Consider the following 22,694-nt stretch of genomic DNA (forward strand, 5'->3'; position numbering starts at 1 on the left):
CATCCATCCATCCATCCATCCATCCATCATCCTGGCATGGATTCACCCTTCCTTCCATGCATACATATATACAAGCACACACCAATCCCTCTTTCTGTCCATTATCCACCACCCCACCATCTGTCAGTCCACTATCCACAAATCTGTACTTTAAACATCCCTATCTCTATTCATCCATTAGTTTGTCTCCTAGACATTTAATTTACTTAGCAAAACTACCCACTACCCCTTCTATGCCAAATATGTATACACTGAAACAAACCTTCCTGCCCTGGATCTTTCAGAACAGATGCTCTGTCGGTGCTAGGATCTTGAGTTGGATGTGTGTAAGTTTTAATTCTGGCCCTGCAACTTACCAAACCATGTGACTTTGGGGGAACTCACTGAATCTTTCTGAACACCAGTTTCCTTATTAGGTAAGGAGAATTCAGAGTCTCTACTAGATGATAATGCCCATGAAGGACTGGTGTTGAGGTTCAGTGCTACAGTGCTTGCCTAGTGCTCAGCCTTGTGTTTAGTCCTGACACCACAAAGGCTGCTACTAGTACCTACAAGGAAGCACTGGTTTTGCTCATTGCTGCCGCTTGTGGCCTGATGCAGCAGGTTCACAATATTTGCCATGCAGCTGAATCTGTAAACACATCCGAAATATTCTTGGGCCTCTATTACATCCAAGCACATAGTGAATCTAGAATGAGTGTTTTTCATGTTTGGGGGGCTGAGGAGGTGGATGAGTGGGTACAACATTTGCTTTACAAATGTGAGGACCTGAGTTTGAATCTCCTGTAGTACAAGCACTCCTAAGGAGAGATGGAGACTGGAAAATTCCTGGAGTCTCAGGGGCCAGCTAGTCTGGCATGTACAGTGGTGAATGAGAAACTGTTTCAAACAAGTTGAAGTGTAAGAACAGACATTTGAGGTGTGACCTCCACACGTACAACATGGCATGCAGGCTTCTACTCACACACGATTATACACACACACACATTCTTACACACACACACACACACACAAAACCACAGCAAGAGTAAATATATTTTCAAAATTTTAAGTTAACTTTATCTATAAAATGTGAATAACATTTTACAATTACATTTATTTAGTTCCTGTATGCGTGTGGAATGGGCATCTGTGTGCTATAGGGCACATGTGGAGGTCAGAAAACAAAACCAGTTCTCTTCTTCCACCATGTGGATTCTGGAGAAAGAGCTCAGGTTGTCAGGCTTGACAGCAAGTGCCTTTACCCACTGAGCCCTCTCGCCAGCTCAGGTCATTCTTACCCCCACAGAACTGTGTGGACAATGGAGGTCTGACCCCCATTCCTCCATCCATCCATCCATCCATCCATCCATACATACATACATACATCCATCCATACATACATAAATACAATTGTATATCACCCATCCATACATCCATACATCCATCCATACATACATACATAAATACAATCGTATATCACCCATACATCCATACAAACGTACATCACCCATCCATACATCCATACATCCATACATCCATACAGTCGTACATCACCCATCCATCCATCCATCCATCCATCCATACATCCATCCATACATACATCATCCATACATACATCATCACCCATCCATCCATCCATCCTCCACCCACACATACATACATCCATGCATCTTTATAACCATTACCTTTTCCTCCACTACACCTCTGTCTTTCCTCCTTCCATCTATTCTTTGTCTCTTCTGTTTATCCATCCTGTCATCTTTCCATCCATTGACCCCAAGGGTTGTGGGAAAACCCAGTAGGTGCTCAATAATGAGTTGTGGGAAAGGGATAGAACCCCAAAGAGGGGGAGATTAAGAGGGTAAAATTATACACTGTGGGAATTCCTAAGCAGTGACTCAGAAGTTTGGGTGCTGTGCCTGGCTTAGTAAAGAGCCTCCGTGGTGTTGACAGTGAACCCTGATGCAGGATGGGCTTGTCCCTGAGTCTACCCCCCCCCCCCGCTCCGCCTCTCCATGATGCACAGAAGCAGCATAGCCTTGTGTTCACAAATCACCTCTGTGAGGGAAGCTGCCTCTCCTCCTTCCTTTGGCTGGCTTCCAGCCATGAACCATCCCCAGGAGATGGGAGCCTTGAGTCGAATGGCTCCTCACCTAGGGACCATAAATCCAGACTAAGACTAAAAGCTGACATCTCTGCTGTCAATGGCTGGCATCACGAAGGACCTGGAGTGAACTACCTGCATCTTGTATGTTCTGCTCTAGCCTGCCTCCCCTGTGTGTGCATGTGTGTGTGCTTGCATGCATGCATGTGTGTGTATATGTGCATTCATGAGTGTATGAGTATGCATGTGTGCATGCATGTGAGTGTGTGCATGTATATGTGTTTGTGTATGAATGTATGCATGTATGTCTGAGTTGCGTGAGTTTGTGCATGTGTGAATGCATGTGTGTGTACTTGCATGCATGCATGTGTGTGCATGTATGTGTGTGTGTGTAAGCCGGTAGTCATCCTTAGATGTTATTCCTCAGGTGCAATGAACCTTGTTGTGTTGATTTATTACATTTTAATTTGTTTTGTCTATGTTAATGATGTATGTGTTGAGGTCACAGAACAACTTGAAGCAGTCAGCTTCCTCCTTTCACCATGTGGGTCCTAAGGATTGGACTCAGTTTGTCAGACTTGCCTGGCATTTCACTGTCCCGTTCCCCCTTTGGAAGAGCTGAAGGACAGAGGAGTATCAGTGAAAGAGTTCTATTTAGTTAGGACCCTTTACCCCCACGAAGAAAAGGGAGGGTCTAGGCAGGGGCCAGCAGAAGGTTCTTTGAGTACTAATGATGCACACGCCCAGTGCCTATGGTTTTTTGTTTTTTTTTTTTTTTGACAGTTTCACAGGAGGAAGAAGTCCCAAAAACCAGTCTAGGGAAGTCCTGTAATGCCATGGTAACTAGCATTCCCAGCGCTTAGCTATTGAACACAGACCAGGTTTATTTCTTGCTTCTGAGATGTCTCCATCTTATGCTGGTTGTGATGGGAGGTCTCTGTCCCAGGTGTTCTCCTGGAACCCAAAATGATGGAGGCTCTCCAGTCACACCACCATGGAAGCAGGACTCAGAGGGGACACAGCAAGACTCCCAACAGCCCCTAAAGCATTTTCCTCATATGGTATAGAATGCTATTGTTCCTGGTCCAAGAGACTCGTGACTGGGAGAAGCAAAGGGGTATGCAGGCTCGGCTACGGACTCACTTGCTCAACCCAATGAGAGTACTTAGGAGTACTTAGGCTGCAGTTGGACCTGGGACTTAGGGTAGCATGCTTGCCTCATCCACACAAAACTCCAGGTTTCATCTCCCACACTGATTAAACTGGGCATAATAGCACATGACTGGAATCTCAGCACCCAGAGGTGGAGGCAAGAGGATCAGAAGTTCAAGATCACCCTCAGCTATACAGCAATTTTTTTTGTTTTGATTTTTTTTTTCTTTTTTGAGACAAGGTTTCTCTATGAAACAGTCCCGGCTATTCTGGAACTCACTTTGTAGACAAGGCTGGCCTTGAACTTACAGAGATTCACCTGCCTCTACCTCCTGAGTGCTGGGATTAAAGATGTGCACCACCACCACCCAGCGCTATATATCAAGTTTAAGACTAGCCTGACCTACCTGAGACCCTGTTCAAAAGGAAGGAGGGAAGAAAAGAATAAAGGAGATGAAGATAAAGTCAAGTAGAGGAGCATAGCTGCAAGAGAGCCCAGCACTATCATTCTGAGCATCTCAGGCTCAGGAAGGAGGATGGATGAGGGAGGGAGGAAGGGAGGGAGAAATTCTCCACTTAGTCACTCAGTTTTTGGGCTGAGGATGTGGTCCAATGGTAGAGCACTTTCTTAGCATGCAGAAAACATCCGATTCCATCCCCAGTACTATAGCACAGACACACACTCACACACAACAATGTACTCTTCCTATGCCAGACTGACATCCTGAACAGAGCAGTAAAAGATATTTTGATAGCTCTGTGGTAGGTGGCTGGAAGTGTTATATAAAGACACATAGAGCATAGCCAATGAGATAGCTCAATGGATAAAGGTGTTTACCACCAAGACTGATGACCCCCAAGACCTCATGGTAGAAGTGGGGAACCTATTCCTGTAAGTTGTCCTTTGACCTCCACATGAGCACGATGATGTGCACGCAATATTTATGGTTTGAGGAGCCCCTCTGATTAGACGACATTGTGCAGAAATCTGGAGGGACTGGGGGCAGAATATTGAGAGGAAAAGCATTAAGAGTAGGAGCAGCGAGAAGGTTCCGAGGCAGGAATATGCTTGCAATGTTGGAAAGACACTGAGCAGGCTAGTGTGACTTGAGCAAAATGGATGGTGGAGGGTGGGGTGAGAGGAAGTGAGCATGGGGGGGGGCAGGAGCTACATCCCATCTCTTAAACAGTTTATTTATTGTGTTTGAGTGTATGTGTGTGCCGCACTTTGTCTATAGAATTGGATGATAACTTGAGAGTTGGTTCTCTCCTTCTACCATGTTGAAATAAGGAGCGGCGGGGCTGTGTCCCCAACACCCCAGCCGCTTGGCTAGCTCATGCCCGAAATAACAACACACAAACTGTATTCATTTAAGAACTGCTTGGCCCATGAACTCTAGCCCTTACAGGCTAATTCTCGCACCTGGACTAGCCCATTTCTAATGATGTGTGTAAGCACCCCAAGGTGCGCTTACCGGGAAGATTCTAGCCTACGTCCATCCAGGGTTGGAGTTGCCTGGGAGAGCAGAGCATGGCGTCTCTGCTCCAGAGAGCAGAGCTGTCCGGTCCCTCTGGAAGCAGAGCAGAGTCTGACCTCACTTCCTCTTCCGCCCAGAATTCTATTCTGTTTCCTCCTCCCATCTATGTTCTAAGCTATGAGGCCAAGCAGTTGGTTTATTATAATTAACCAATGACCTTCCTCCATCACTACCATGTGGGTCCTGAGGATTAAACTCAAGTTGTCAGGCTTGGTGGCAAGTGTTTTTCAATGCTGGACCCTTTTGGCATTTAAACAACTTTTTGTTGACCATGTAGCCCCAGGACTAAGCTAGCAGCGCATAGTAAAGTGCTCAATGAACACTCGATAGGTGACTACATGGGTGACGGAATTTGGGGGGAGGGCTGTGGAGGTTCTGAGCAGGGGAGGAATGAGACTTTACCCAGGGTGAGTGGTGTACTCTTGAGGCTTTTGCGGACACAAGGCTGGGAATCATGAGACTGGGACAAAGGGGATTACACTGTCCTAGTGGGGGATGATGGGAGCTGAGCCAATGTAAATACCAAAGAGGTGGAGAGGCAGGGAAATGGTGGAGTTGATCTACTTTAAGCATAGGTTGGTTCTGGGCTGCTTGAGTCTGCTCAGATGCCTGAGATGTGAGAGGGTATGGGGACCAGAGGCTTTGCAGAAAGGGCTGGGATGCCAGAGAGAAGATGAGGAAGAGCAAGGAGCACGGCTCAGTGGCAGAGCCCTGCCTGATTCCCTCAGTGAGGAGCTGGGGTGTGGTTCAGTGATGGAGCCCCTGCCTAGAATCTCTCTGTGTCTTTGTCAACTATACTGGTGCTGTGAAGAGACACCAGAACCAAAGCAACTTTTAAGAGAAAACCTCTAACTAGGGGCTTACTTACAGCTTCAGAGAGTTAGTCCGTGAGCATCATGATGAGAGGCTTGGGGGCGGCAGGCCTGACGCTAGAGCAATAGCTCAGAGCTCACATCTGATCCCCAAGTTGCGGGCAGAGAACAAGCACTCCTAATCCTTCCCCAGTAGTTCTAGCAACTGGGGACCAATTATTCAAACATATGAGCCTATTGGGGGCCTTGTTATTCAAACCAGCACACCCAGTGAGGAGCTGGGCCATGACTCAGTGGTAGAGCTCCTGGCTAGAATCCCCCAGGGAAGGGCTATGGGGGTGGCTCAGCAACAGAGCAAAGGAACAGGTTGCTGGAGGGCCTGGGTTCCATTCCCAGTACCCAAGTTGAGTGACTCACAACCTGTAACTGCAGTTCCAGGGGATCTGGCTTCTCCTTCTGGCCTCTGTAGGCATTCACATGCAGAGAGGAGGAAGGGGAGGAGGAAGAAAAGGAGAGAGGGGAGGGTTGTTAGTTTCTGTCCTTCTTATCCTCAGGGACAGTGTTACTATAGCCAAACAAACACACTTACAGAGCTCGGAGAGTGGAGGAGGAAACACACGCTGAGAACTAATTACCACCACACTTATTCCCAAGCAGAAGTTATAGGCCTGGTGTTGGAGCCTGGACTTTCTCCCTGAGTATGCTGGTTAGCTTTCTGCCGTGTGACGGAATACCCCAGACGGTCAAGTTAAAGGAGGAAAGTCCATTTTGGTCCAGGGTCACCTGGTTCGGTTGTCTCTGGATGTGTGATGACAGTGAAGGGCACATGGTAGAGTAAACCAGCTTACCTCGTGACAGACGGGCAGAGGGAGGAGAGAAAAGAGCCAGGGCACAGATATATCCTTCCAACATATACCCCATGGATTACGTCATCCAACGAAGCTCCACTCGTAATAACACCACCACATGGGGATGAAGGGTTCCCCATGAACCTTTGGGGGAACATTCTAGATTTGAGATATAGCACAGGGGAAGGCATCTCCCAAACAGATGAGACATTCCCCTGCNGAGAGAGAGAGAGAGAGAGAGAGAGAGAGAGAGAGAGAGAGAGAGAGAGAGAGAGCTGCCCCACAGGTTTCTGGGGATTCTTCCATCTTTACCCCCACCACAGGAGCACTCAGATTACTACCGCTTGTTGGTAGTAGTGAGCACCTTGCACCTTTAATCCCAGAGGCAGGCAGATCTCTGTGAATTTGAGGACAGCTTGGTCTACAGAGAGAGAAAGACAGAGACAGAGAGAGAGACAGAGAGAGACAGAGAGACAGAGTTCTAGGACAGCCAGGGTTACACAGAGCAACCCTGTTTTGAAAAGCAAACAAGTAAAAGCGCGTGTGTGCACACACACACACTGAAACAAAACAAAAAAAAATAAACAGACATTACCATGTCAAAGTTTACATGTGTTCTGGGGATTTGAACTCATGTCTTCATGCTTGTACACCAAACATCTTGACCCATATCCCTAACCCATGAATTGAAACTTGAAATCTGGAAGAAATTATCTGAGTGAAGGGGTACCAAGAAGGAAGGCTTAGAAGTGAGGGCCACCGCTTCCTGATGTGCACCGAGAGAATTGCAAACAGAGATTCTGGGACCTGTGAGAATCCTTAACATAAAATAAAGAACGAAAAAAAAATGGTGGGGAACGAGGGAGTGCACACATGTTCCATGATGGTTCACATGTGGTCCCAGGACATTTCAGGAGGCATCTCTCTGCCCATACCTCCTTCTTAAAGAATAAGTTTTTTGTTTGTTTGTTTTAAATTTTTCGATTGTTTATTCATTTATTGTTTTTATGAGTATGGGTGTTTTGCCTGAATGTGTTTGTTCAGCACCCATGTGCAGTGCCCATGGAGGCCACAAGAGGGTGTCGGGTACCCTGGATCTGAATCACAGATGATTGTGGGCTGCCAGGTAGGGTAATTGGAACCAAACCCTGGTCCTCTGCCAGAGCTGTGCAGGCAGGTGTGGCAGTGCACCACTTAATGCCAGCCCTGGGAGACAGAGGCAGGCCCTCTGTGAGTTCTGGGCCAGTCGGGGCTACACAGTGAGACCCTGTCTCAGGAAGCCAAACAGACAAACACCCAGAAAGAGTGACAGAGCTCTTCACATTGCTCCAATTGTGCACCGCTCCCCCTCGCCTTAAGGCAAAGTCTGAGTTTTGCTTCCTGCACTTCGTATTCCAGGCCAATTGGCCTAAGACCTCCAGGATTCTAGTCCTCACCCCTCACCTTGCTGTAGGAGAGATGGGGCTGCTCTCCTCTATTTCTGGTTCTTTTTTTTAAAATAATTTATTTATCCTATGTGCCCTAGTGTGAAGGTATCAGATCCTCTGGAACTTGAGTTACAGACAGTTGTGAGCTGCCAAGCAGGTGCTGGGAATTGAACCTGGGTTCTCCAGAAGAGAAGCCAGTGTTCTTCACCTCTGAGCCTTCTTTCCAGTGTCTTGTTTGCTTACTGTGGATCCTGCATACTGAAGCCATCAGGTTTAAGCAGCAAGCACTCTCCCACAGTGAATCATCTTGCTTGTGCATTTAAAACTGCACAAAATGCTCTTTTCTTAGGTCTTTCTTTTCCTCTTTCCCTCCCTTCATTCCCAGGGGTCTGTGTGTTGCTTATCCTGGCCCTGGACTCTTGAACTTAAGCAATTCTCTTGCCTTGGCTTCCCAAATAGGGACCATCTACACATGCCACTAAGCCTGGCTCCTTGGTTGTCTTTCTCCTTGTCTTCCATGTGTACCCATTACCCCACTGTAAATACTCTGTGTGCCCACTACCCACTGTAAGTATGTTGTGTTTGTTGACTAAGAGTAATCATCTCTTTGCATGTGTTTGTATTTGTCTCTTTGTGTCTGTCATCTTTTCCCGTGTCTCCAATTCTGTTGTGTCCTGTTTGTGTCCCTGTCTTGTCTTCATGTCTGCCTTTGGTTTCCGTCTCTCATTCCTGTCTCTGGATATTACCTCTCTTTCGTGTGTGTGTCTGTGTGTGTGTGTGTGTGTGTTAGGCCTGAGTTCAATCTCCACTATCATTCCACAGAACAACATTCAGGTTTGCTTTTTGAAAAATGACATTTATTTATTTATTGGGGAGTAGGGTGGGCTCATGCTACAGTGCACGCATGAAAGTCAGAGGACAACTTGTAGGAGATGGTTCTCTCTTTCTACTGTGAGGGACCAGAGATCAAACTCAGGTTTTTAGGCTTGATGACTAGGGCCTCTACCCACTGAGTCATCTTTTTTTTTTAATATTTATTTATTTATTATGTATACAATATTCTTTCTGCGTTGTTCCTGAAGGCCAGAAGAGGGCACCAGACGTCATTACAGATGGTTGTGAGCCACCATGTGGTTGCTGGGAATTGAACTCAGGACCTTTGGAAGAGCAGGCAATGCTCTTAACCACTGAGCCATCTCTCCAGCCCACTGAGTCATCTTGATGGCTCTTTTTTTTTTTTTTTTTGAGACAGGGTCTCCCACTTTTTACCTTGAACTTACTGATTTGACTAGCCTGGCTGGCTAGTGAGCCCCAGGTATCCACCTGTCTCTACCTCCTTAGTCCCTCTATATCTCTTTAGCAGCCATCTGTCTGTCTGTCTGTGACTGTGTCTCCCTAGGACCATAGGACCTTATTAGCAATGGAGGATGTGGGATTAGATTAGAACTCACAGCCTCCAGGCCTCCTAAGAAGCAGATGGAATGTGGCCCTGGGAAAGACTGCAGCAGAAGTCAGACCTGAGCCAAGAAAGACTAGCAAGGGTTCAGGGTGTCTAGACCCCTGAGGACCGTGGCAGTGGTAGCTCGGCCTGGTGGAAGCTGAGCCTCCAATTTCCTCTCCACCCTGTGCCCCTCACCCTTGACTGCATTGTTGCCAGTGCCGCCCAGCACAAGTTCCAGGATGGAGCAGCTGTCGGGCTCCAGCCGCTTAGGCTCATTTCGAACAAGAACAAGTGAGATGATTGCAGGGAATGATGGGAGGAGGGAGAGGAGAGGGGAGGGTGACTGGGCCAAAGAGGAATCAGGCTTGATTGTCACTGCCGCCGCCGCTGCAGGAGGGAGGGTAGCAGGTGGGGTGGCGTGTGCCCAGGAGATGAGGAGGCCAGGCGAGCAAGGCAGGAAAAGGCAGAGGGACATTTGTCTGCCCAGCCCGCTGGTCCATCTGTCCCCACTTCTGGCCCTCCCTCTTGTGCAGTTTCTCTGCCTGTGTCTCTCCCTGTGATTCAAAGAGGGATCTGCCTCCTACTGGTCCTCACCTTCCTGCTGCGACCCTCTGTCTGTCTCTCTCTCCCTGAATTTCTGCATATCTCTGAGCCTGACCCCCACCTTGTTCTAGACACCACGGTCCTAACCAGAAGCATGGCCAACGTGCAAGGCAGCCTCTTTCTTATTTCTGCCATACACCAGCACTCCAGACACATAGACAGCACGATTTCCCAGGAAACCGGTGAACCATGACCTTCAATAGAGGGATATTTGCAGAGATATCTCAATTAGGACTAATTAATTAAGCGAACCACTTGGCCTGCCCTCTCCCCAACCCCGCAGTCCTTGCAGCCTCCTGGGAGGAACCAGCCAGTGAGTGCTTGGCAGAGAGTCCAGCTCTGACTGCCTAGATGTCTGATCTATCACAGCCTGCTCCTAGCTACCTCATCGATCCATCCAGAAAGACACCGAGGCACAGGCCTTTAGTCCCCCAGCCAGAAGGCAGAGGCAGGAGGGATCTCAGTGAGTTTCAGGCTAGCGTGGTCTACACAGTGAGTTCTAAGTCAGTCAGGGCTACACAGTGAGTTCTAAGTCAGCCAGGGCTACACAGTGAGACCCTGTCTAAAAATTAAAAACAGAAACACAAAACAGAAAGGCCAAGTGGTCAGGGGAGGATGCCTGACCCACCACCCCGTAGAGTATACAGAGTGAAATATGATATCATGTGCTATGTGGGAGGCTCTGAGACAAGCCAGAGTGCTCAGAATCTGTCACTCATTTGGGGAATGTCTACGTAACCAGGAATGTCAGTGTGCTGGGATGCAGCCGGTGTAGGGAGCCCCCCGAGGATGTGGGCCATGCTCTGTGGATTCCCTGTGTTGTTCTGAGACAAGCGGCCCATGTAACCCTGGGGGCTCTGCGACTGCAACCAAAGAGGCGCTTGAGTTCAGCGTCTGCCTCTGGAGTGGCTGGGTAGTAGGCCATGTGTCCACCTTCCCATGGTGGAAGAGCCCAGAGCTCTGGTGTGCGAGGTCACTTCCCTCTCCACTGAGGTGTATCGCCAGTTTGCTGCAAATTTCTGTGCATGCAGGTAAAGTATCTCCCATCAGGCGGAGATATGGCACCATCGACAGCTTCCAGAAGATCCAGCAAGTGGTGCCAACTAAACACATTAGATAAATCCCACAGCATGTGCCCTGCCCTCCCCTCACTGGGAGCCAGGAGAGTCGAGCGACAGTTGTTTTTCCTGTTTCTTGTGTGTGTGTGTGTGTGTGTGTGTGTGTGTGTGTGTGTGTGTGATATATGCATGCGCTCGCATATGTAGCGGACAGAGGACAACTCGCAGGAGTCAGGCTCTCTTCTTCTACTATGTAGAGTGGACGCAGGGCATCAGGCTTGGCAGACGGTGCCTTTACTCACTGACTTATCCTGCTGGCCTGTTTTAGGCAACTTCTTAACACAGTATCTCCCCGTGGCTTTGCACTGCACACACAAGACTTACCAGATCAGAGAGTAAATACCCTTCTTGGTTTTAATTTCTAGCTATAAAGCCTTTCGAATACCCAATTCAGGAACAGGGCTCTTGGGATTAGACTAAAGAAATGATTGTGTTTTTGGGTAAGTCAGACCTGATGACACATCCTTCATGTGAGGACCAAAGATGTCGCTCAGCCGTCACTGTAACAAACAGGGCCCAGGACCTCAGTGGCGCCACCAGGGATCCCAAGATGTGTCAATTAGCACAGTAACCGGGTAGTTTGGGAACCATAAACATTCCTTTTTAAACCCCTATTTTCTTTTTCTCGTGTGTGCGTGTGTGTTTGTATGTGTGAGAGTGCACCTGGGTACAAATGCATGAAGAGGCCTAGAGTTGATGTCAGAATCATCCTCCATCCCTATTCCACTATATCTATTGAGCCAGGGTCTCTTAATCAAACCCAGAGTTCACTAGCCAGCCTGCTTTGGGGATCCCTTGCCTCTGGCTTCCAAGTTTGGAATTACAGGTGGGCGGCCACCCACGCAGTGTTTAGGTGCGTTCTGGGGCTCCGGCTCCAGCCCTAACACTTGCTGCTGAGGCTTTAGCAGCTGAGCCTCCTCATGAACAGCTCTTGTAGTGTATCATGTCAACCGGTCAGCTCCTGCTGAGGCATATGGTCGCGGAGCTGACGTCTGAGAGAGTGCTCTGCCTGTTCCAGGAGTGACTGCACTGCTAATGAGCTAGTTAGCAGCCCAAGAGATCAGGTGACACCGTATCTACAGATGTCATTTCCCAGTGTGAGATGTGGAAACCATCTTTCAGTGATGGCCGTGACTTGGAAGTATAGACCAAATAAATCCTTTCTCTCCAAGTTCACTTGGTCAGGTTGTTAACACTGGTCATGGGCAGGGAGAGCGGGGTGTGGCACACCATGGCCTTGTAATCTCAGCATCAGGAGGTGGCGGAAGGAAGGTAAAGAATTCAAGGCCAGCCTCAGCTACACAGCACGTTCCAAAGATTGGGGCTGGTGATGTGGCTCTGAGTTCCATCCTCAGCGTGGGATAAACTGACCGGCAGCACATGCCTGTGACGGAAACATGTTGGAGGATCAGGGGGTCGAGATCAGCCTCTCCTACATAATGAGTTTGAGGCCAGCCAGAGCTACTCAAGGCCAATCTCAACCCTTTCCCAATGATTTTCTATTAACACTGTATCTGCCTGCAGCTCCTCCACATGTCAAAGAGTGTCTGTTGAGAACAGAAGGCTCACGAACAGAGAACTACACACAGTTTCAAGTATCCTCACACACATCCACTGTGGAGTCACACTGCTCTGTACACAGGCCCATGACTGCTCACACATGTGTCCAGCTGTTGTAGATATGTCTGGAATGAGTCATGCTGTATCCAAGCTGTGGCCGGAGGGGTATGGAGCCATGCAGCTCCTCCCGTCCCGTTCCCTGACCATCCTCTGCAGGTCCCTCATCTTCATGCCTCTTTTGTTGCCTGCCCACAGCTCTGGATTTCTGCAGATCCAATTCATATGGCTCTTCAGCTTCATAGTTCTGTAGCTTACATGTGTGTGCTAGGATATGTGGCGCACACATGTAAAATCCAGAGGTCAACTGCAGGTGTCTTCCTCTATCAGTCTCCACATCGTCCTAATCATCATCGTATCATATTACCATCATTACATATCATCATTATAATCACCATCATGTCATCATCATATCACATCATCCTAATCATCATATCATATTACCATCATCACACCACTGTCATCATCATGCATATCATCATTATATATCATCGTCATGTGACCATCATATCACATACAGCATCATCACCACCACCACCACCACTGCCAGCATCATGTCATATCATCATCATTACATCATCAACATCGCCATGCCGTCATCGTCACCTCCACCCCCATCATCATCATCATGGACACAAGGTTTTTGCTATGTGGCCCTGGATGGCCTGGAACTCACTGTGTAGACCAGGCTGGTCTTAAATGCATCTGTTTCTGCCTCCTGAGTGCTGGGATAAAGGTAGTGTGCCACCATGGACAGACCCACCTTATTCTTTGAGGCCGTCTCTCACTGAACTGGGAGCTCATCTTTTGAGTAGACCGAGCAGCTAGCGAGCCCCAGGATCCTCCTGTTTCTGCCTCGCCATCACGGAGGTTATAAAGGCACACTTCCACATCCGGCTTTCCCATGGGGGCTGGGGATTTGATCTCAGCACCTCACGCTTGCACAGCAAGCACTTGCCCTGGGGCCTGCAGCTTTAACCTTCGCGACTCTGTGCCCCAAGTCCCTCTCCTCACCCAGACACATCAGCACACACATTAGTTACTTTTCTTCTCGCAGGAACTACATTCCTGACAAAAAAGCAATTTTGGGGAAATGGGTGCTTATTTTGTTTTTCTGTTCAGTGATAAAATGTGCTAACAAAAGCAACTTCATGGAGAAAGGGTTTCTTTTGATGACGGTTCCTGTACACAATCCATCATAACAGGGGAGTCATGGCAACAGTGGCTGGAAGCAGCTGGTCACGTGTCCACGGTCAAGAGGCAGAGAGTCGTGAGGGAGTGCGTTGTTGCATTTCCTAGTCTCCCCATGCTCACTACCCAAACCCCAGCCTGGAAGTGGAAGGAGGGGGGCTTCCCACCACGGTTAAAGCAACCAGGATGATCCCGCATAGATATGCCCAGAGGCTTTTCTCCAGAAGATTCTAGACTGTGTCACTGGCAGTGACCACGAGCTATCCCAAAGCCTTATTTTGGCTCCACGTTTGAGGGGCTAAAGCTCGCATGGTGGGGTCAACATGGCTGTAGCAGAGTGAATCCCTTAAGAAAGGAAGGGGACATTCATTATAAATTCTTCAAGTCTGGGCTGGGGAGAAAGCTCTCTTAGTCTAGAAGCTTCACAGATACGCACAAGCACTTGAGTTCTGTCCCCACAACCCATGGAAAATGTCAGCTGTGGTAGCTTGTGCTTGTAGTCCCCACTCTGGGGAAGCAAGGCAGATCCCTGGGGCTTGCTAGCCAACCAGACTAGCCTGTTTTGTGAGAGACACTGTCCCTGAAAACAACACCTGAAGCTGACCTCTGGCCTCTACAACCCTCAGGTCTTAAGATGCTCCGGAGTTGATTCTGCCTGATTCCGATCAAGTACAAGCCCTGGATAGGTAGATAAGGGCTGAGCATGCATCTAAAGCTAGACCCCAGATCCTTGGAACTTAGACCAGAAACACACCCAAGTTTCCACACATCACAGCAGTGCTATAACCAGGCAACCCAGATCCTGGGATACACCAGGGTGTAACTGAGTGCTGGCATAGACCAGGGTGGACCTGGGGCTTGAGATAAACCGCATTTGAAGTAAGTTTTGGAACAGACCGGGTGGGAGCTGAGTGCCAGCTTTCTGGTTAGCTGCCTATCCGCCGCTGTGATAACTCTGGACAAATTAACCGGGTGCAGTGGGTGTCTCTTTGACTTAACACTTCCAGGTCACAGTTCATCATTGAAAGACCTTAGGGCAGGGATTCAAGCAGGAATTTGAGGTAGAAACCAATGGGGAAAGCTGTTGCCCAGGCCCACCTGCCCAGGGCAGCACCAGCCACAATGGGCTGGGTGCCCAGGCCCACCTGCCCAGGGATGGCACCGCCCACAGTGGGCTGGGCCTCTTACATCAGTCATCAGTCAGAGAGTCACCCACAGGCCAGGTGAGACCCCTCTGATGACTGGAGGCTGTGTCAGACTGACAGTGGAGGAGAGCTAAAACACGGGGCTAGCCCACAACCTAAACTAGACCAGAGCAGAACTCATATAGATAGACCAGAAAATGTGTTTATGTGGGGAAGTTGATGGGGTCCATGTTTCCCATACCTACTTGTTGACCCATTTCTTACAAACTGTTGAGAGTTTGAATTTTTTTACTGTTGTTTGTTTGTTTGAGGCAGGGTTATCACATCACTTCAAACTCTCTGTGTAGCCCAGGCTGGCCTCCATTGTCTTTTTTTTTTTTTAATTGGTTTTCCCGAGACAAGGTTTTTCTATATAACAGTCCTAGCTGTCCTGAAACTAACTCTGTAGGCCAGGCTGGCCTCGAACTCACAGAGGTCTTCCTGCCTCTGCCTCCCAAGAGCTGGGATCAAAGGTGTGCGCCACCACTGGCCGGCCTGCCTCCATCTTCTAACGCTGAGATGACAAGTGTTTGCACTAGGTCTGGCTTGGAACCACATTTACAGCGCTGCACACACCCTGGCTCTTGTAGTTTGGATATAAAATGCTCCCCACCCCCAGCCATGCTCACAGCTGACCAGTAGGTGGGGCCTGCTTGGAGGAAGCAGTTGCTGGGGATGTGCCTAGAAGTGACTCTCCTGTCTCTGGTGCCTTCCTCTCTTTCTCTGATTCCTGGCTGCCCTGAAGTGAGCAGCTCTCCCATGGCCCACAGTCCCACTGCCATGATGTTTGATCTTATCTCAGACCCAAAGTAATGAGCTGAAATCTCTGAGGCCATGAAGCGAAAGAATCTTTTCTCCTCTAGTTGGTTTTCTTTCAGTGTGTGTGTATGTGTGTGTCACACATGCGCTCTGTCATTCTTATGCAGGCCATGGCACACGCACACCAGAGGGCACAGGACGACATTGGCTGGAGGTTCTTGCCCTCCATCTTGTTTGAGAAGGTCTCTCTTTGGTTGTTCACAATATATATCAGGCTGGCTGGGATCTCCTGTCTCCACCTCCTACATCATCATAGAAGCTCTGGGGTTATAGATGTATACCACCATATCCAGTTGTATGTGGGTTCTGGGGATTTGAACTCAGCACTTACCCACTGAGTCAACTCAGCCCCAGCTCACCAACATTTGAAGTTTTCTCCTACAACTCACTTTTGCACGTTCAGCATTGGCTGAAGGAAGGCACATGGCCACTGTGGGCAAGTGTATCCTATCAGGCATCTATGAGAAAAGGGGTTCAACTTGTTTTGAAAATTTTATACTCCTGTGGGAAGCAAACATACCGTGGGAGGTGCACGTGGAAGGCAGAGGACAGCGTGGGGGAGTCAATTCTCTCCCTTCTCCATGTGGGTCCTGGAAATGGTGGGTCTTTAGGCTTGGGGACAAGTACCTTTCCCCCTGAGCCATCTCCCTGGCTGGAAGATTTGTCCACAGTCTGGTGTCTGCCCAGTCTCTTGCACATGTGTAGTCATGTCACACACTTATACACACCACCCACATGCATGCATTTTTTTCATAGTCTTTATTTATTCATTCTGTGTTTCTGCACACACATGGTGTGTATGCGCACACATGCGTGCACGCTTGCACACACCAGGGCCTAGGACGTTAGAGAATGACTTGGGAGAGTTGATTTTCTCCTTCCACCAAGTGCCTTTTCCCATCTTGGGCCATGTTGCTAGACCCCCTTCCCAGTATATGACCCGTTCTTTCCCACCCTTGGGATAAAGCTGGAAGTCATATATACCTCCCTGTGTGGATCCTTGCTTGTCTGTAACTAGGGACCCCAGGGTAGCAAGATTCCCACCTGGAGCTTCAGCTCGAGTTGAGAAAACAGTGTGGATGCCTTCTCTGCCCCCGAGTGGGCGGTAGTTTTCCACAGTCACCACAGAAGAATAAAGCCAGATGCTGGAAGAACTCCATCCTGGCACCAGCTTTCTCGGTCTTGCCAGCTGTGGCTTGGAAGGACAGCCTCAAGGCGAGAAAAAAACCCAAAGGGGCCCCCGTTCTCCCCACTGACCCACCCGCCTGGTGCCACCAGGGACCCTCTCCTTGCCCTCTCTCTGCCAGCTCCCTCCTCCTCCCAACTACTCAGATATTCCAAGGCAGGAAACTCATGAATATTTATAAGGTCCTGGCAGTGAGGGAGATAAAAAAAAAACATTTGAAATTTATGAAGCTGGATCCATCTATAAATAACAGGCCCGTGGCTGGTGGGGTACCTCCCTCACCCACTGAGGGCGTCAAGTTCAGTACCAGATCTAGTGGCGCCTCCCAGAGCTGCCCCTCCATGAACACATGTGTGCATAAACATACAGAACTCCACTGTGAATACATGGTTCTGTATGCATGTAGGTGTATGTGGTGTATACACGAGTGTATAGGAGTTTACACATCCACACAGAGCCAGAGAAGAACACTGGCGGTCCCTCTCGGTCACTCTCTTTTTCCTACTGGAAAGAGACAGGTGATAAGCTGGCTGTCAGTACACCCCAAGGTCCTCCGGTCTCTGCTTCCCACAGCACTGCAGCTACAGCAACCCATGCCCAATTTCTACAGGGGTGCTTAGGATTAGAACTCAGGTCCTTATGCTTGTACAGCAAAAGCCCTTATCCTCTCTGATCCTTCTCCCTGACCCTTGGACACACAGTTTAGCATTCTTCTATTCATGACATACACGTTTTCATATTCAGATGAATAAAGAGACATGCATTCACACCCACCAGAGTCTGCCTCCCTTGCACACACTCATGTAAACACCCAGCTGTTCAGAGTGAACCAGAATCTGTCTCCTCTGTTCATACATGGGCAAAGGCAGCCACTCACAGTCACCCTCTGGCACCCCTAGCTCATGAGCCCCTTCCTGACTCATGACCCAAATCCAGAGTCCCTCCTCTGGGCCTCATTTTTTTCATATGCATATAAGACATGCTGAGAGTCTTATCTCTTACAGGTGGTTCTTGGAGGGAGGATGTGTGTGTGTATGTGTGTGTGTGTGTGTGTGTAAGTGTTTAATGAGGGGCGGAAACCAGAGCCTCTTGCCCGCTAAGTAAACAGTCTTTAGCTCAGCTACCCCACAACCTCTTTGTTATTTTTTAAATATGTACAGTAGAAGCTGGGAACATGGCTCAGTGGTAGAGCCCCTGCCTAGAATCCCCCAATGAGGGGCTGGGGTGTGGCTCAGTGGTAGAGCCCCTGCCTAGAATTCCCCAGTGAGGAGCTGGGACGTGGCTCAGGGGTAGAGCTCTGGCCTATTTTGCTCAAGGTCCTGAGTTTCATCCTTAGCACTACCAACGAAACAAAAAACAAGGCATGGTGTTACACACCTGTAATCTCAGGAGAGGTGGAGGCAAGAGGTTCAGACACTCGAGGTCAGTCTTAGCTTCACAGAGTTGGAGGTCCTCTTGAGACCCTGTTCCAAAATAAACGAATACGATAAAGTCCATGGGTGGGGAGTGCTATCCATGACAGCCTGTGAGCTGCATCTCCTGGAGTCCACTTAGAGCCTAGGACCAGGGCTGGGAGGCAGAGACAAGAGGGGCAATCAGTGAGCTCCAAGTTCTGTGAGAGACACTGCCTCAAAATAAAAAAATCCTAAGGCAGAGAAGCAATTGAGGAAGATATCTGATGTCGTCTCTGGCCTCCATGCACTCTCACTCTCTCTCTCTCTCTCTCTCTCTCTCTCTCTCTCTCTCTCTCTCCCACACACACACACACACACACACACACACACAACTGCGTGGGTGGGGGCACTTCGGAACACAAGCTGCATTACAAGGTCCTCTGTCTGGACCAGTGGTTCTTAACCTGTGGGTTGTGACTCCTTTGCTCCGTCAACCTTTTCATAGCTTTTCACAGGGGTGGCCTAAGAAAACACAGATATTTGCATAACAATTCATAACAGCAGCAAAGATAACTTTATGCTTGGGGTCACCGCAACATGAAGCTCTGTATTAAAGGCTGCAGCGATAGGAAGGGTGAGAACCACTGGTCTGGACGAACTGGGCACTCACTGACCTGCTGCCAGGAGCTGGGGGTGTCTTCCAGTCGTCTCCAGAGTGATGCTCCCCAAGCCGAGGCCATGGATATGGAGGTCACAGCTGTGTGGGGTTCAGGCAGAAACCCAAGAACAGCTCCTAACTTCCTGGGCCCTACCAAGGAGAGTCATAGGGCCACTAAGCATTTGTGCAGCCCCAGCCTGGTTGCCTGACACTAGTCCCCGTTCTCAGTTCCCTGGGGCTGAAAATCAGGCCAACTTGCTTTGGGCAGCTCATGACACAGCTGGGGGCCCTTTTGGATTCATTAACTCACTGCAGGAGATGACTTCTGCCTCCCTGATCTGCCTGGGGATTTCAAAGGGGAGCCTTGAGGAAGAGACACCTTGAACAAAGCCAAGGAGAGCTCTTTCAGTTAGCTCGCCCCTAGTGGGAGGCAGCGCCACTGCTCTTGCTTTGGAGGTGGGAAAAGTGTGGGCCAGAGAGGTTAAATCACTTGCCCAGGGTCACACAGCAGAAGGTTTATGTTTCTAAGTTGCACTAACTTAAAGCTAGCCACCCTTTCAAGACTGGGCATGGCGACTCATGCCTTTAATACTCCAGAGGCGGAAGCAGACATTTCTGAGAGTTTGAGGGCAGCCCAAGCTATATAAATAGTGAGATCCTATCTCAAAAAGCACAGGGATGGGGTTGTTTGTGCGTCCACTCTGAGAGGAGAGAGGAAGTTGTCAGAGCAGGACAGACTGGTGGAAGGAGAGCAGAAAAGGTCCCTGAAAACCTTAGAAAGCAGGCATGCCTCAGTTCCTTTGTGCTCCTGGGGCCTGCCGGCTCTGTCCAGCATGTGAGGAAGGACGGAGGGATGTAGAAAGGAGAGAAGGAATAAAAGAAGGCAGGGAGAGATCATGAAGGCTGAGAGGAAGCAGGAAGGCAAGGCAGAGAGGTAGCTCAGTAGGGAAGGGAAGACTGGCCAGACAACCGGGAGGTCCTGAGTTCAGATCCCCAGACTCACATAAAGATCAATGTTAGCAACACCTGCAATCCGAGGGCTCTTGTGTGGAGGTGGGGTAGAGGCAGGAGAATTCCTGGACAGGTATGGCCAGCTAGTCGGGTGTATGTCCTCATCTGTCCTCGGAAATGAGAGGGGGCTCCTGGAGGTGCTGACGTTTTTACTTCAACTTGGAAGGGTTCCGTGAACTAGGAGGGTTTCAGGCTGGATGGGAGGAGGGCAGCAAGCGGAGCCCAGCCTCTCTATAGTTCCCCAGCCCCGTGCGCTGCCACTTGGCATAGGAGGAATCAGCACTGCCTCAGGGTTCTCCCTTTCTGGAAATACTGTGCAGATAATTACGTATCACTACCAGGTGCTAAGAGGTGTTTTAGACATGGGGGAAGTGACGGGGACAGGATGTTCCTGTCCTTGGCTACTTCCGTCCTGATTAACTGTGTTACTTTTTCATGATTGTAATGAAATGTCTGAGGTTGAATGACTTCATAAAACAGAAAGGTCACAATGCAAGAAGTTCAAGGGTATGGGCTGAGCTCGGATGAGGACTCTGAGGTGAACACTCATCTACACAGATGTCCACCATGGAGCCACCTCTTCTAAGAACACCTCTTACCAGAACCTTCTGGGGATACTAAACAAGAGGGGGTGCCCCTCCCCAGAATTACCATAATATCCTGGGTCGTGACCTCTTACTATCCCCCATCTCTTAAGGGACACCCACCTCTTATGTCGCTATACTGGGAACCCAGAAACTTTTGGGGAAGAAGCCACATCTAAACTAGAGCATGGTTCATCTCCCACACTCACCAAGTGTGACGATAAAGATTCCACCATGACAAGGACCGGCAAGAAGGACACTAAGAAGGTCTGGGGCTGCTAAGATGGTGGAAGGAGAGAACCAAGTCCGTAAATCGTCTTCTGATCTCCACAGACAATCTGTGGGGCACGTGTGATGACACCAGAGGCAGTGTGTGTGTTCACGCACAGAACAGTCAAATAACTGTAATTAAATCACAATAAAATACTTTGTTTCAAAGGTCTGCTTTCAGGAAGGCTTCTCAGAGGTGGTGGCTTTTCAGCTTCCGTTCTTCACTATGGACCAGAAGGATGGTGTCTGCAGAGGTGGGTTCGCAGCTAAGACTGCTTGCTGATCTTGCTTAGGACCCAAGTTTGGTTTCAAGCACCTACAACTGTCTATAACTCTAGTTCTGATGTATCCAATGCCCTCTTCTGGCCTCCACAGGCACCTGCGTTCATAGGGCATACACTTACACAGACACATATACATATAAGTAAAAAGAAAATAAATATTTTTTAAAAATTGAACTGCAGGGTGTGGTGGCACACACCTTTAATCCCAGCACTCAGGAGGCATAGGCAGGCAGATCTCTGAGTTTGAGGCCAGCCTGATTGACGTAGTGAGTTCCAGGACAGCCAGGGCTACATAGAAAGGCCCTGTCTCAGTCAGGTGGTGATGGCGCATGCTTTTAATCCCAGCACTCAGGAGGCAGAGGCAGGTGGTTCTCTGTGAGTTTGAGGACAGCCTGGTCTACAAGAGTGAGTTCCAGGACAGCTAGGGCTGTTACACAGAGAATCCTTGTCTTGAAAAACAAAACACACACACACACACACACACACACACACACACACAAAACCCAAAGCAAAACCAAAAGACAAAAACAAAAGACTTTGTCTCAAAAGAACAAAATAAACAAAAGAACAAAAACATAGAACATTATCCTCCCTCCTTCCAAGTCTTAAGTCTTGTTTGGGGTGTCTAAACAAGGGTGAATGTCCCACAGGGGGTGACTTGCTTGGGACAACTGTGGAGGGCAGGAATCTGGGTTGTGAGTCTCGAGTGTGGGCTGCGTATCTGGTGCCCACACCAGACCCTTTCGTGTGCAGCTCTGTAGAGTAGACCATTTCCCAAGTGCCCCTGCTCCCTGGCTTTCCACTTGCTTCTGGAAAGGGAAGGCTGTGGAGGGAGTTTGCAGGCTGGGGACAGGGGAACTGGGAGGGGTTGTATGCCCTCTCCTCCCTAACGCAGTCTCCCACTTCCCAGTCTCCTGAACTCCAACTTTTGGACTCTGGCTACATCATCTTAGGTTTACTATTTCTATGACAATGCACCATGACCAAAGCTGGGGAGGAAAGGGTTTATTAGGCTTCCACATCGCCCATCACTGGAAGTCAGGACAGGAACTCAAGCAAGGCAAGAACTGGAGGCAGGAGCTAATGCAGAGGCCATGGAGGGGAGCTGCTCACTAACTTGCTTCTCATGGCTTGTTCAGTCTGCTTTCTTGAACCTAGCACCACCAGCCCAGGGATGGCACCAGCCACAGTGGGCTGGGCCCGCCCCCATCAATCACTAATTAAGTGATTGCCTATAGACAGATATCCCCCGCCCCTTTGAGACAGGGTTTCTCTCTTAGCTTTTGGAGCCTGTCCTGGAACTTGCTCTGCACACCAGGCTGGCCTTGAACTCACAGACATCCTCTTGCCTCTGCCTCCCAAGTGCTGGGATTAAAAGTGTGAGCCACCACCACCACCCAGCTCACCTACAGACAGATCTTATGAAAACACTTTCTTAAGTGAGGCTCCCTCCTCTCAGATGACTTTGACT

General features: G+C 49.1%; 1 protein-coding gene across 2 annotated transcripts in view; it reads left to right on the top strand.

Moving 5' to 3' along the window:
- Olfm2 (olfactomedin 2) overlaps positions 1 to 22,694 on the top strand; it is a 76,719-nt gene that overhangs the window by 24,221 nt on the left and 29,804 nt on the right. The window lies entirely within an intron of this gene.

The sequence above is a fragment of the Alexandromys fortis genome, unplaced genomic scaffold, assembly GCF_014885135.2.
Source record: "Alexandromys fortis isolate MF-2015 unplaced genomic scaffold, M_Fortis_MF-2015_v1.1 scaffold_242, whole genome shotgun sequence".
Lineage (NCBI taxonomy): Eukaryota > Metazoa > Chordata > Mammalia > Rodentia > Cricetidae > Alexandromys > Alexandromys fortis.